General features: G+C 42.7%; 1 protein-coding gene across 1 annotated transcript in view; it reads right to left on the bottom strand.

Annotated features, from left to right (window-relative positions):
• The window catches only part of LOC139634926 (prickle-like protein 1), a 29,633-nt gene extending 27,186 nt beyond the window's left edge, over window positions 1–2,447 (bottom strand). Inside the window, exon 1 of the mRNA XM_071501687.1 lies at window positions 2,182–2,447. The gene's annotated coding sequence lies outside the window, so the exon portion shown is untranslated. The remainder of the gene's footprint in view (window positions 1–2,181) is intronic.
• Window positions 2,448–11,736: the final 9,289 nt, after the last annotated feature.

Below are 11,736 nucleotides of genomic sequence, written 5' to 3' on the forward strand. Positions count from 1 at the left end.
ATCGTCCATAAACAAAATGTCAGCAGGGCCTTAGAGAAAGGGATGAAAGAAAATGACAAGGACGCATTCATGATCCATCCACTTCTCCTGCCAAAGCTAGACTCACAGCTGTATGACGTGACGTGTCCAGTCATCCTCTGTCTTTCGCTGAAACCTGTGAAAGGTCAGCTCTTCAAGATCTGCTTCACATCCTCCCCTCTGATTCACATCCTCCTCAGCTGAAGTGTTTTTCTCCTCCTCTCGCTTTGACATGTTTAAACACAAATCCACCTTTTCACCCCGGCTTGCCTTTGTTGAGCTCGCAAAAACCCTCGATCAAGCTTCACCGTTATAAGGACGCAAGCACTTCTAATTGTTTTTCCACCTGATTCCGGTGCTGATTGGCTGCTGACCCTAGAGTCATTGTGACTGCACAGACACAAGATTGGTGTTGACTTTCTTGCTATCTTTCAACAAAAAAACTGGACCATTTCTTTAAATGAATTACTCTGTTGCACACAAGTTACTGTGGTTACTAGCATTGATTATATAAAATATACAGATTCAAAAGATGCTGCTCAGCATCCATTAAACACAGAGTGTTCTGTCCTATAGAAGTCAAACATCCCGATCATCTACTGCCTGATTTGACTCTCCCATGTGGTCCAAATAGCTGACCAATTAACAGCAGCATAACTCGTGAGCCCAAACACCTATCTCTCTCTCTCACACATACAAACACATACACACACACACACACACACACACACACACACACACACACATAAACACATAAGCAGCATCGGAAATGTAGATGCACAGAAAAACACACATGTATGCACACAAGCAAGTAACAGACATGCAAAATCATAAGCACTTGCAGCCAGTACCACACACAGGCAAGCATGCACAGACACAAAACACACACACACACACACACACACAGATACATACTCATTAACAAAGGCTTAGCATTGCAGCGTGTATACCCCCAGCAAAGTGTAGCATAGTCTGGCTGACTGGCCTCCCACAGAGGGGGAATACACTTCAGTCACCTGATCCCCGGCTGCTCTGATCCTGGATCAGCTAACTGCATGGCAGTCATTAACCGTGGCATGTAGTGTACTTCAAAACATCCCTCATATTAAGATTATAAATTTAAGCTACAGATCAGATTGAATTTTCATTCTACTTATTTAAGTCTGGGTTTAGTCTGAATGACCCTCATCTGGGAGGCTTGATAAGTCACAGCATTTGAGTATACGCAAAAAAAAAAAAAAACAAAAAAAAAAAACAACATGAAATTTACACAAATGCAAAAACAAGATCCAAAGGCCTGCAGCTCTCACTGCAGCATCTTCACCAAGCTCCCCAGCCACTAGGTGCCACCACTGGCTTCAATACAGATCCCACTGCACTGTGAAAGTCCATCTTAACACGTCATTATAGGACTCATAATCATATGACTGAACTAACATGAAGAAAAACACTCAAAAGAAATCATGAAACTATTCTATTGTACTGAATAAGACCAATACAAAAGTTGTTTTTACACCTGCTTAGACTTGACTGAGTATGGGAAAACGCCTTCTTTGGTCAACTGTTCTGTGTGGCAAGGATGTGGCTTCACTTCATAATGTTCCTGCGGATCTGGGCTGTGGTCTGTCAACACTGATGCGACTCCGATGAGTTCAAGAAGAGAAGCAGAGTGAGCCCGTAAAGAGGGGAGAGCGAGAGAGACCACCTGAGTGACAAGCAACAGCTGAGTCCACACATCTGGAGACCAAAATGCAACCCTCCATTAAGTGCGTCTTTTACGCACACACTCTTTCCAGACTAACACCCCCTCCACACACACACACACCCCCACCCCAGCCGCAGATTCACTTTTTTTTCTCTCTCCTCCTTCAGGGAAAATGTGTCACAGATCCTCAACTAACTCTTTTCTTCTCGTTTTCGCGTGTCCGGCCGTGAAGTAATGGAGAAACAAATCATTTGCATATTTGCCGACGCATGACTATTTCTAAAAGATGAAGGCGAACAAGTCTCTCCAGACTTGACCTACAGGTTTTTGGGTTTTTTTTTTTCATGGTCACTAATTTAATGCAAACCCCCGCTTTCACACACACACAGCTTTGTGCAAATTAAAGAGCAAGCTTGCAACATTTGGGAGACAGAATGAGCCAAAGTCTTCGCACTCACCTCTCAGAAGCAAGAACTTGGTCCGGGGTCGGGTCGAATATTCCGTTTTATCAAGATATAATCACGACTGTGGAGGCATCCGGGCTGACTGCAACCAGCAGACGCAACTCTGTGACGTTCCCAGTCCTGAATCAGCTCGGTGGATGTCGGCTAGTCTTTCAGTGCATGATCATGGACAGAGAGAGAGGGAGATAGACAGCGAGTGAGAGAGAGAGAGAGAAGGAGAAAGGGACGCTCACCAGGGCTGAGCGCTGCGCAGCTCTGGCACCAGGTTAAAGCGTCGAGAAATGACATTAGCTCTGCTCTGCGCCTATTGGCTTAAACATGAACCCCCCCCCCCCCCCCCCCCCCCCTCCTCCACATACGCAGGCCTCCCTCTCCTTCTCGCTTACCCACGGACGTTATACTTATAGCATACATCCACAACACGACTTTATGGAAACGATCTGGAGGCATGACCAAGTTTACATGGTCTGTTTTTCCAAAAGATAGAGGGGTGTTAAAAATACCAGAAAGTATGATAAGGCAACTGTAAGCTCATCACTGACCACCATAGAGACACCCATTGGAATACAGCAGCAATTGCGTAATGGCCTTTGGGTCGACCTCCTCTTTTTTTTCCAAAGGCCATTTCATCTGATTTCTGAAGGTGGTTGGTGAAGGTACCGCTTACCCTTCCTGCCAATTGCATGTATGACATACCTTAATACTCACTTGATCCATGTGTGCGCCACCCAGTAACCTCCTGAAACTCAAAACTGACCCTTGGCCATGATGTGTGGAGGTGTTATTTACTGTACACTGTTATTCCAAGCCCTGTATATGAAACCATATAGCCTATGTGCAGTATTTTAATTATCCAAAGTGGCTTTACTTGCCTTTACTTGCGGATTCAATGGGTCATTAATCAGTATATCAGCGAGCAAGTGTCAGATGTTCAGCTGCTGCTTTCCTGGAGAGTAGATGACAGTTTTATCTTCATCAACAGCTTCATCAGCCTGGGCAGCTCAGGTGGGACGGTGTGGCTGCATTATAATGAAACGAGGCATGCAGTGCTGAATGTTCTCCCTGGGTCGATGGCGGTTTTAAAATGGGATTGTTGGAAAAGTTTTTGCCCTGTGACCTAGACTTACTAAAACACTGCTCTGCTAGCAGTTAGGCGGTTTAAAACTTGTCTGTCTTGTTCTTGCTTTCATGTGGGTGGAAAGTTTTGTGTCTTTTGTCCAAAAACTGTGGTGGTTCTGACAAGGTTTCACTCAATTAGGCTTTTTTTCTGCTTCCAAAAGTAGGAATGATAGGAAGAGGCGGAGAACCACTCAGCAAATCCATTATATTCACATATTATTAACTAACTGACCTAGAACTAGTGATTAGATCATGATCGTCATGAGGCTTTGGATAAAAACGTGAAGATGGTCATGGGAGGACCCAATCAGAAGCAGGCTCATGACAAGGCCAGTGTCGTGGTTTCATGAAAAAAGCATCACAAAGCTTGCCATTATTTAGTTAATGGCTGTCAAAAGTGTAACTCTTTTATCCAGAGGGATGAAGATTATCAAGAAATATAGAGTTTCAAAATGCAGCAGATCCCTGATTTGTGGAGTGGGGTGTTTGGATTGGATTTTCAGTCTCAGCTGTGGAGTCAGGGGAGCGAGGAGAGCCGTTTCAATGTCTGCAAACCTGGCAGTGGGACAGAGAGAGCAGGTCAAACAGTATGGCTTATTGTCCCTGCCAGCGAGTCAGTCAGCCCACACAGCGAGGGACCCATGGACGCCCTTGTTCACCCTGCTGGCTGCTGCTCTGACAGCATCTGACAGCTTGATTTACAACTTACATTTCACATTTTAGTCTTTTAGCTTCGCTCTCATGCAGAGGCGCTTGCACTGGAAGTCAGCAGGAGAATAAGCTTCGATTCACAGATCTCCAAACATTGAAAGTGGGCAGCAGTATGGCTGCTAAAGCCATGGCAACAGATTTAAACAAATATTTCATTTGTGCCTAGAAAAACGTGCATATCAGCTTAACTCTCAGCTCTTGTTTTTGCCAGTTTGGGCTCATACATATGCATTTTCGCACCTGAAAAACACACATAGCTGCTGAACATTTTAATAGGAAATCTGATCATCTGCTGTGTCCCGATTGCTCTCTCCCACCTGTTCCCTTCGCCTCGATGCAGAATAGAGCCAGCCTCTGTGCTTCGCCTCAGCTCTTTGTGCTCACACACAGACATCTGTAACATTAAGCCTATTTACAGCAGACACAGAAAGAGGGAGAGGGGTATAAAAGGTAAGCCTATAGGCCTACACATGCAGCCAGAGAGGAAGCGAGGATCAGTGCAGCGCGGAGAGCACAAAAGGGGCCTCTGGGTCAGTAAATCCTGCCCCTGTCACCTTCTGGTGCGTGGAAACACAGCACGGCTGATGCAAGTGTCAGAGCCAGGCGCAGCACGTTGTACATTTCTGATCCCGTCTTTTATCTCCGTCCTTTCTCTCCCTCACCTCTTTTTCTTTATGGAGCACCGCTTTGAAAGCAACCCAGATTGATGTGGGACTGCGCGCTTTGTGACGGCAGCTTGGATGTCATGAGCAATGAATGGCAAACCACTGCAGTGAGAGGTTATCTTCACATCAGCGTATCTGGTTGTTGGAAAGGCGTTTCATTTGAACTATATCACGCTCATCTTTCCTGCCACGGCCTGGTTAGTTATCCCAGATATTTATCATATTTATTCGATTGCAGAAAATAAAGATGTGATTTTACTTCTCTGCTTGGTTGGTGATGCATTTTAATGTGGGAATGTTAACTGGGTCCAGGGTACTATATCTGAATGCAGTGAGAGTGAAACTAAAAAATGTGGCATATGATTTCAGGACCGGTCTGAAAGGTGATATCTGGTCATTAAAAACACTGGATAACCTCACACCGTGTCGCTAACGTGACTAATGAATTTCTGCATTTAAGTGACATTTAACCCTGTGAAACTATGTAAGACAGAGATGAGTTGTGCCTGGGCCCCAACCAGTTGGAAACCTACAAATAGCCATAAGACAAGTGCTGTTGGCACTAGAAGCCTGGGATGCCAGCTAGAATTTAGCTAGCTAGTAAAATAGTTTGATATCATTAAGCAATATGCACAAAAAGTCTGTTTCTTTTCCTGGTCGTGACCCACCGGGCCCCTTCTTTCTTTGACCTTGTATAACCCAGCTCCAAAACCTCCAACCCCCTCTCTAAGAATGAGGTAAGTGGTTCCAGATTTGGCCTAAAGGAAAACTGTCAATCAAGCTGTGGGAGCCTGGGCTGTGTTTCGTAATGGCCACAAAACATCATCTGGAGGAGACAGTGAACTGAATCAGCCTCCTCCTGTCTGTCTCACTAAAAATAAACTCGGGGCAGAGCTTCTTTGTCCCTACGATAAAAGCAGCTATTCGTAATAAATCTTTTTTTTTGCATTACCATATTTTACTAGAAAACCCATAGGAGGATTTCTCAATAGCTACATTCATATCTGGTCAGTCACTGTCACTCTTCACATTTATCTACCTGTAATCTATGTTGTCTTTCTCCCCCTGTCATTTGTCTGTCTACCTGTGTCATCTCATTACCACAGGCAGAATAGGGGTTGGTGAATTGGGGGGGTTACAGTGTCATCACTGCACCGTCATCAGATGCATCATTTCACTTGAGTCAGGGAAAGTTTGGTTACTTACTGGAAGGATCTCCGGAAGCAACAGTCTATTTTTCAAATTATCTTGGGACCACAAACTTGTTGTTTTTGTTGAGAATAAGACTTTTTCTGGAATGGAGAAAGGACAATTGTATTTTTTAGTCACATTAAATCATGGATTCAGTTGTCACTTTAAATAAATGTAGACAGACTATAAACTTATTTTTGTCAAATATTCAATTGAAGCAAGAAAAAGAAACTGCAGTTATGTGGGCTTGAGTAAGTAGTCACTCCCTAGGTGAATTTAGTGAAATTAAAACAATTCAGCACGCTAAAGTTGTATCAAATTCATTCAATCTTACTGTGTGTTACCTGTGTGAATTGATGCAAAGGCTCATCTGCATGAGTTGAAAGCTTAAATCCTGGGGCTTTATGATTTTCTTGATAAATGTACAAGAGGGCCAAGGGGAGAGTGCAGAGCAATAACAGAGATCTGACAGAAATTAAGTTCTTTTAAGATCATGAGTTCTGCTGGCTAGAGTGTTGCTAACTATCTTAAACTAACAGTTGGTACGCTGGCTAAATATGAAGCTGCAGCCCGCTGTCCGTTACCTTAGATTAGCACACTGGAGTTGGGTGAATAAAAGGTGTCATTGGCTTTTGTATGGATTAGACAAACTGGATATACATCAGAGGTGTTGGTAGTTGGATTTTTTAAGAGCTAGGCTAGCTGTTTCCCCTTGCTTCCAGTTTTTACGCTAATCTAAGATAATCTGCTGTTGGCTGCTGTGTCATATTCAGTGCACTGTCATGAGAGTGGCATCCAACCTTCTCATCTAACTGTAGGCCAAAAAAAAAAAAAATCTGTTTAGCCTATTTTCCTGCCTGAGTGTAACTGAGGTCAGCACCTAACCCCTATCTGCATGCACAACGTAAGTCGTTTGAAAGAGGAATACATAACTCAGAATGACAAGCGGACCTTCCAGGGTGAGATGAGGTATGACACAAGAGAGGCTTAGCCAACTAATTAAACTAATTCAGGTATTTTTATGAGAGGAAAGGCTCTGAGTGAATGGACTGGAACACAGTCTTTCCTCATTTCTGGAATTCCTGCCACCTCTGAGTGGTAATTGTTGAATGAAGTAAATCAACAGTCAGTGCCCCCCTACAGGGATACTCACACACACACACACACACACGCATACAAATACAGACAGCTTCCTGACTCACTGGTGAGGTGTTTTTTTAGACAGGTGTGTGACAGCGAGTGAGTTCACTGGTTAAATGTTAATCCCACTAAGTGGATGTGCTGTTCGCTGCTCAAGCCCCTCCACACACAACAACGTCTATGGTGATACCTCTCGAAATGCCCTAATTGGGCTAAAGACACACTTCACTTCCGGCGTGCTACCTCCAACCTGCGCAGGACCTCCAGCAGTTAAGCTACCATAGCTGGCATACCTGAGCACTTTGTAAGGCACTTGAACCCCTGAGAGCCTGCCTGTTTAACTCTTGAGTGTTTGACCATATTAGGTCAGGTGGTTGTTAAGCGTAACTCAAGTAGATGGAAGTCGCCACGCCGCTGCTTGTGGCTTCCTGCTGCGTCCCCACTCCTGAACACAATTACTGGACATGTCAATCTCCGCCCAGTCAGAAGACCCATACTTGACTTACATAAAGGATTTAATAGCAGCCATTGAGAAAGGCTGTGAATAGGCCGTGCATGTCAAATATGTCTGAATTGCAAAGTCTGCAATGTTTTTTAATGTGAATAAATGACACTTCTGAGGTTGCTATTAAACATCTGGTTTTGGATTGGCCTTTCATTGGATAAATCATCTGGTGCAATAGAAAAATAACCGGATCGTTAACATTTATTTCCGATGAGCTAGAAGCATTCTGTTGTGCCCATAATTACTTTCATATTTTAGACATCTGGGTGATTCTTTTATTCTTCATGAATGACTTCCTTTTGTCCTTTGGGGCAAATTTGTGATTTGTGATTTTGGGAAAATTTTTCATCAAAACTGTCCGTTAAGGTGCACATTTCTGCTTCTTCCACTGATTTTGTACCAGTATAGCCATAATCCAGACCCTTACCTCAAACATTTATGTAAATCCAAAGAGGTTTATTGTTTAGCCAGACCAACCTCATCTACATCCTCATTTGCAATGTAACACCTGACTGTGTCTCTGGAGTGGAGTTTCCCCCTCAGGGCTGTACTATAAGACAGTGAAATCCCAAACTCAGCAGCAGTGTTGGTCGTCCTGTAACTTAAGATTTAGGATTTGGGCCTTCACAGTAGCTAATGGAATTTCCAGTTGTTGCTAATGAAGTTTACCTTCCTCACCAGTGCCAGTAAACTGTTATGGTGAATAGCCAACAAGATACACCTTGTGTTAAATATCATACACCGTAATTATTTGAAAACAATGTCCAAATCCTAAGAGTCAATAAATTAACTCAACTTTAAATATGAGAAGTAAATTTGTCATCAGAGTGGGTTTCCCAAGTGTTAACAAATTGCATTATATTGTACTAAAGACAAAAATAATCACACAAGAAACCTGTATTAGGCTATCCAATCTCAGGCATCCGCCTATACCTGGATCAAATGTTTGACCACATATATGACTGCTCATCTGTTTCTCTGTATATAGATTTTAAAGTTAGTGCCTCACTCTTTGAGTTAATGCTAAACCTCTCCTGTATGACACTGTCTAATATTTAAGCCTTCGCTGACCCAAAGACCACCACACCTGATCAACTCGCCAAAGCAGTAAAACAAAGGAGTGTATTTCAAATGGATGCAACATTAGGTGGATTTTAAAGCTGCAATCTATAACTTTAATGATGGTTTCACCTTGTTTAGCTGCATATGTTAAGTTGCAATTATGTACTGAAGTGAAGTGAGACGAGGTCAGTAGGACCAGTTCAATTTTGATAATATATTTATTTAAATATCATTGATATCATAGAGGGGTGAGTGAATGATTGGCATTTCAAATGCAAACTGACTTCTGTGACACTTATGTCATTTATTTGTTTCAGCACGGTTTCCGAGAAGGAGCTCCAACGAATACAAACTAGACTGTGTGTATGTGTGTGTGTGGGTCTGAGAGTGTATTGGTGAGGGGGGTTAAACAAATGAGCCTTTAGCCTTAGTGCTTACTGAGGCGAGCTAAAAAGCAAACAACATCAGGCATTTAGGCGAGATGAAAACACACACACACACACACATGCTTACATACAGATAGAATGACAAGGGGTGGGGAGCCTCACTGGTATGTTTCAGTCTAAGCCTGACATCACCACTTTCAACCATCACCAATCTTTAACATTCATCAAGTATGTGTGCAGTTTCTTGTTGAATTTTATGTGTGTTCTGTGTATACTGTATTGACGAACAAAGATTTGATCTGCCTTTTATGCATTTTTTGAAAGCATTTCAAGCAGCAAGTCAACCTCCCTCCTCCCCCTCCTCAGGGTTTTGGCCTCAGGGAGGAAGTGTGTGACAGCACGTAGCTCCTGGTCCATACTGAGGAATTTCTCTCACACATACACACACTTATGTACAAGCACACACACACATAAAATCCAGGGGATATGTCAGCCAAGAGCGAGACCGGAGATCAGAGAGAGGGGGTTGCAAGTGAGGAAAGAGAGGAGGATAGGAGGATGAGGGATCAGGAAGAGGAAAGGAAAGGAAAAGAGAGGAGAAGAAAGACCTCGGGTTGCACTCTCGCCTTGGGAGGCCAGATAGAACAAATGTCTTTGACAGTCCAGAAATGAATTTTCCTGCCGTTGTTACAACCACAGCCAAATACGTCAAACCCTCCCTACAGTCCCCAGACCGCAACATGTCAAAGACAGATAAAATATTAGGAAAATACTTTATTTGAAAACTCTTTGAAGGTTGCCTAACTTAGGTGTCCCAGGAGACTCTGTGTCTTTCTCTTGCAGATGAAGTATTCACTTCTAAACTGCTGTATAAAACAATTTGGTATCCACTTGGAAACAATACAGTCATTTTACCAAGCGAGTTGCTGATTTTACTTCTGTGATGTTAGTCGTTGATGAAGAGAAGCTGTCTTTTGGAATGGCCCAGCTGAATAAAATAAATAGTTCAACATTGTGGGAAAGATACTTCTTTGGGCAAACAACATTTACTTTTAAAATATTTGAACTGTAGTGGTGCTGGGAGGCAGATTTTACCTTTGGAAAGTCTTTGCTAGCTGTTTCCCTGTTCTTTATGCTACACTAACCCACTGCTAGCAGTAGCTTTACCATTACTTTATATTCAAAGTTTATATTCATTTTAAGAAAGCTTTAAATTTACTACAAATAAGGGTATTTCCCGAAGTGTGCAACTCTTCCTAAAAGTCAAGGAGGCTACAGTGGGTGGTCAAAAAATGTCGGGTAGTCCTCCACCACCCCTATTTGCTGTCATTCATTCAGTTATACTCGTGGTCAGAAGCATTACAGCTCTCTTCTTTGCATCGACCAGGTCATGTAACACTAGAGGAATCTATTTTTCAAACTTGTCTCATATCTCCCTTTGCACATAAACCCAGAGGCTTTAGAGGTGAGAACCTGGCTCAGATTGGCAAATGAAACTCAATGGAACAGCAATGAGAAACACATGTTTTACACACGGACAGTCTCCCAAATGTACAAATGAGTGCTCTCACCCACACACGCTTGCAGAGACTCATAGCTATGTTTTGTTTCAGATGATATATGCGTAGAATGTATATACATAGGGCGTAATCAGTGATCCAGCCCGCATAACATATGATAGATAGAGTGGTGATGCAATGCTGTGTTTTATGCCTTCCTATTAAACTACACTCAGGAAAATGTGCCCTGTATGCGCTTGACTAACGCTCACTGCCTTGTCCAGGAGAAAACCAGGTTCCCACAGGCTCAGGAGAAAAACAAGAGCGGATTTGGGCCAGATAATGTGGTCATTATTTTGTTTGAGAAGAAACAAAACACTTTCTGGCAACGAAAATGTGCCTGGCAATTTAACATAGTCCTGCACCAAATCATATTGATTTAATATGGATGGTTTGCAGTTCAATGAGTTAGTTTGATGCATCTTTTTCTGCATTATGTCTGTTGCTCAGCAGTTTAAATTGCTCTAGAAACTGTCATCCGTTCCAAATCTTTTCAAAAATAAATATTTTCATATCTGATATCAATTGCCTGCTGACAGCAAACTTATTAAAAGTCCAGGGCTTTCAAGTGGCTGTGTAGTGTTTAGAAGTCATGGTTTTAAGTTATAATGCTCAGAGTTGGCCTGTATTCACTGCACAGAGAAGGCACAGTTACCAGACGTAACCCAGATAGAGAAGAAAAAAGAGTAGTATTTCTCTCATATGCATGATCATATTAACACAAGGGGACAGCCACTCTCCAAGTTCCATTAATCATACAAAATCAAGAAGGTTGGAATAAGCTCAAAACCAGATGAAGGTATCAGCATTAGCTGGCTTCTTTATGGCTGCTTCAAACTTCACTTTCAGCAACTACACAGCTTTGGTCCCGCCCACACTTGGCAGTAAAATGCATGATGCAGTCACAACTGGACAGCTTTGAACCCCAAGAAGCAAAATGGAATTAGATCACTAAAGAGCAGTTGTGGTGGTCAACAGTTGTGACCACTTGAACAAAAAAAGTTTTCCCTTTGTTGTACTGGATCTGAAGTAAAACGATCATTGAACATGACCCCTCGTCTTTATCTTGCAACCTCAAGAACCTCTTGACACAAGACACAATCACAGGTCATCAGGTACGCATTTGTCCATTTGTAGTGTTGTGTGAATGAAATGATCCTTGAAGGGTCACCCTTTCATTACAGGGCAGTATCATAACAAACTTGAATTTC

The sequence above is a fragment of the Trachinotus anak genome, unplaced genomic scaffold, assembly GCF_046630095.1.
Source record: "Trachinotus anak isolate AG129_WGS33_773 ecotype Australia unplaced genomic scaffold, CSIRO_AGI_Tana_v1 ptg000018l, whole genome shotgun sequence".
NCBI lineage: Eukaryota > Metazoa > Chordata > Actinopteri > Carangiformes > Carangidae > Trachinotus > Trachinotus anak.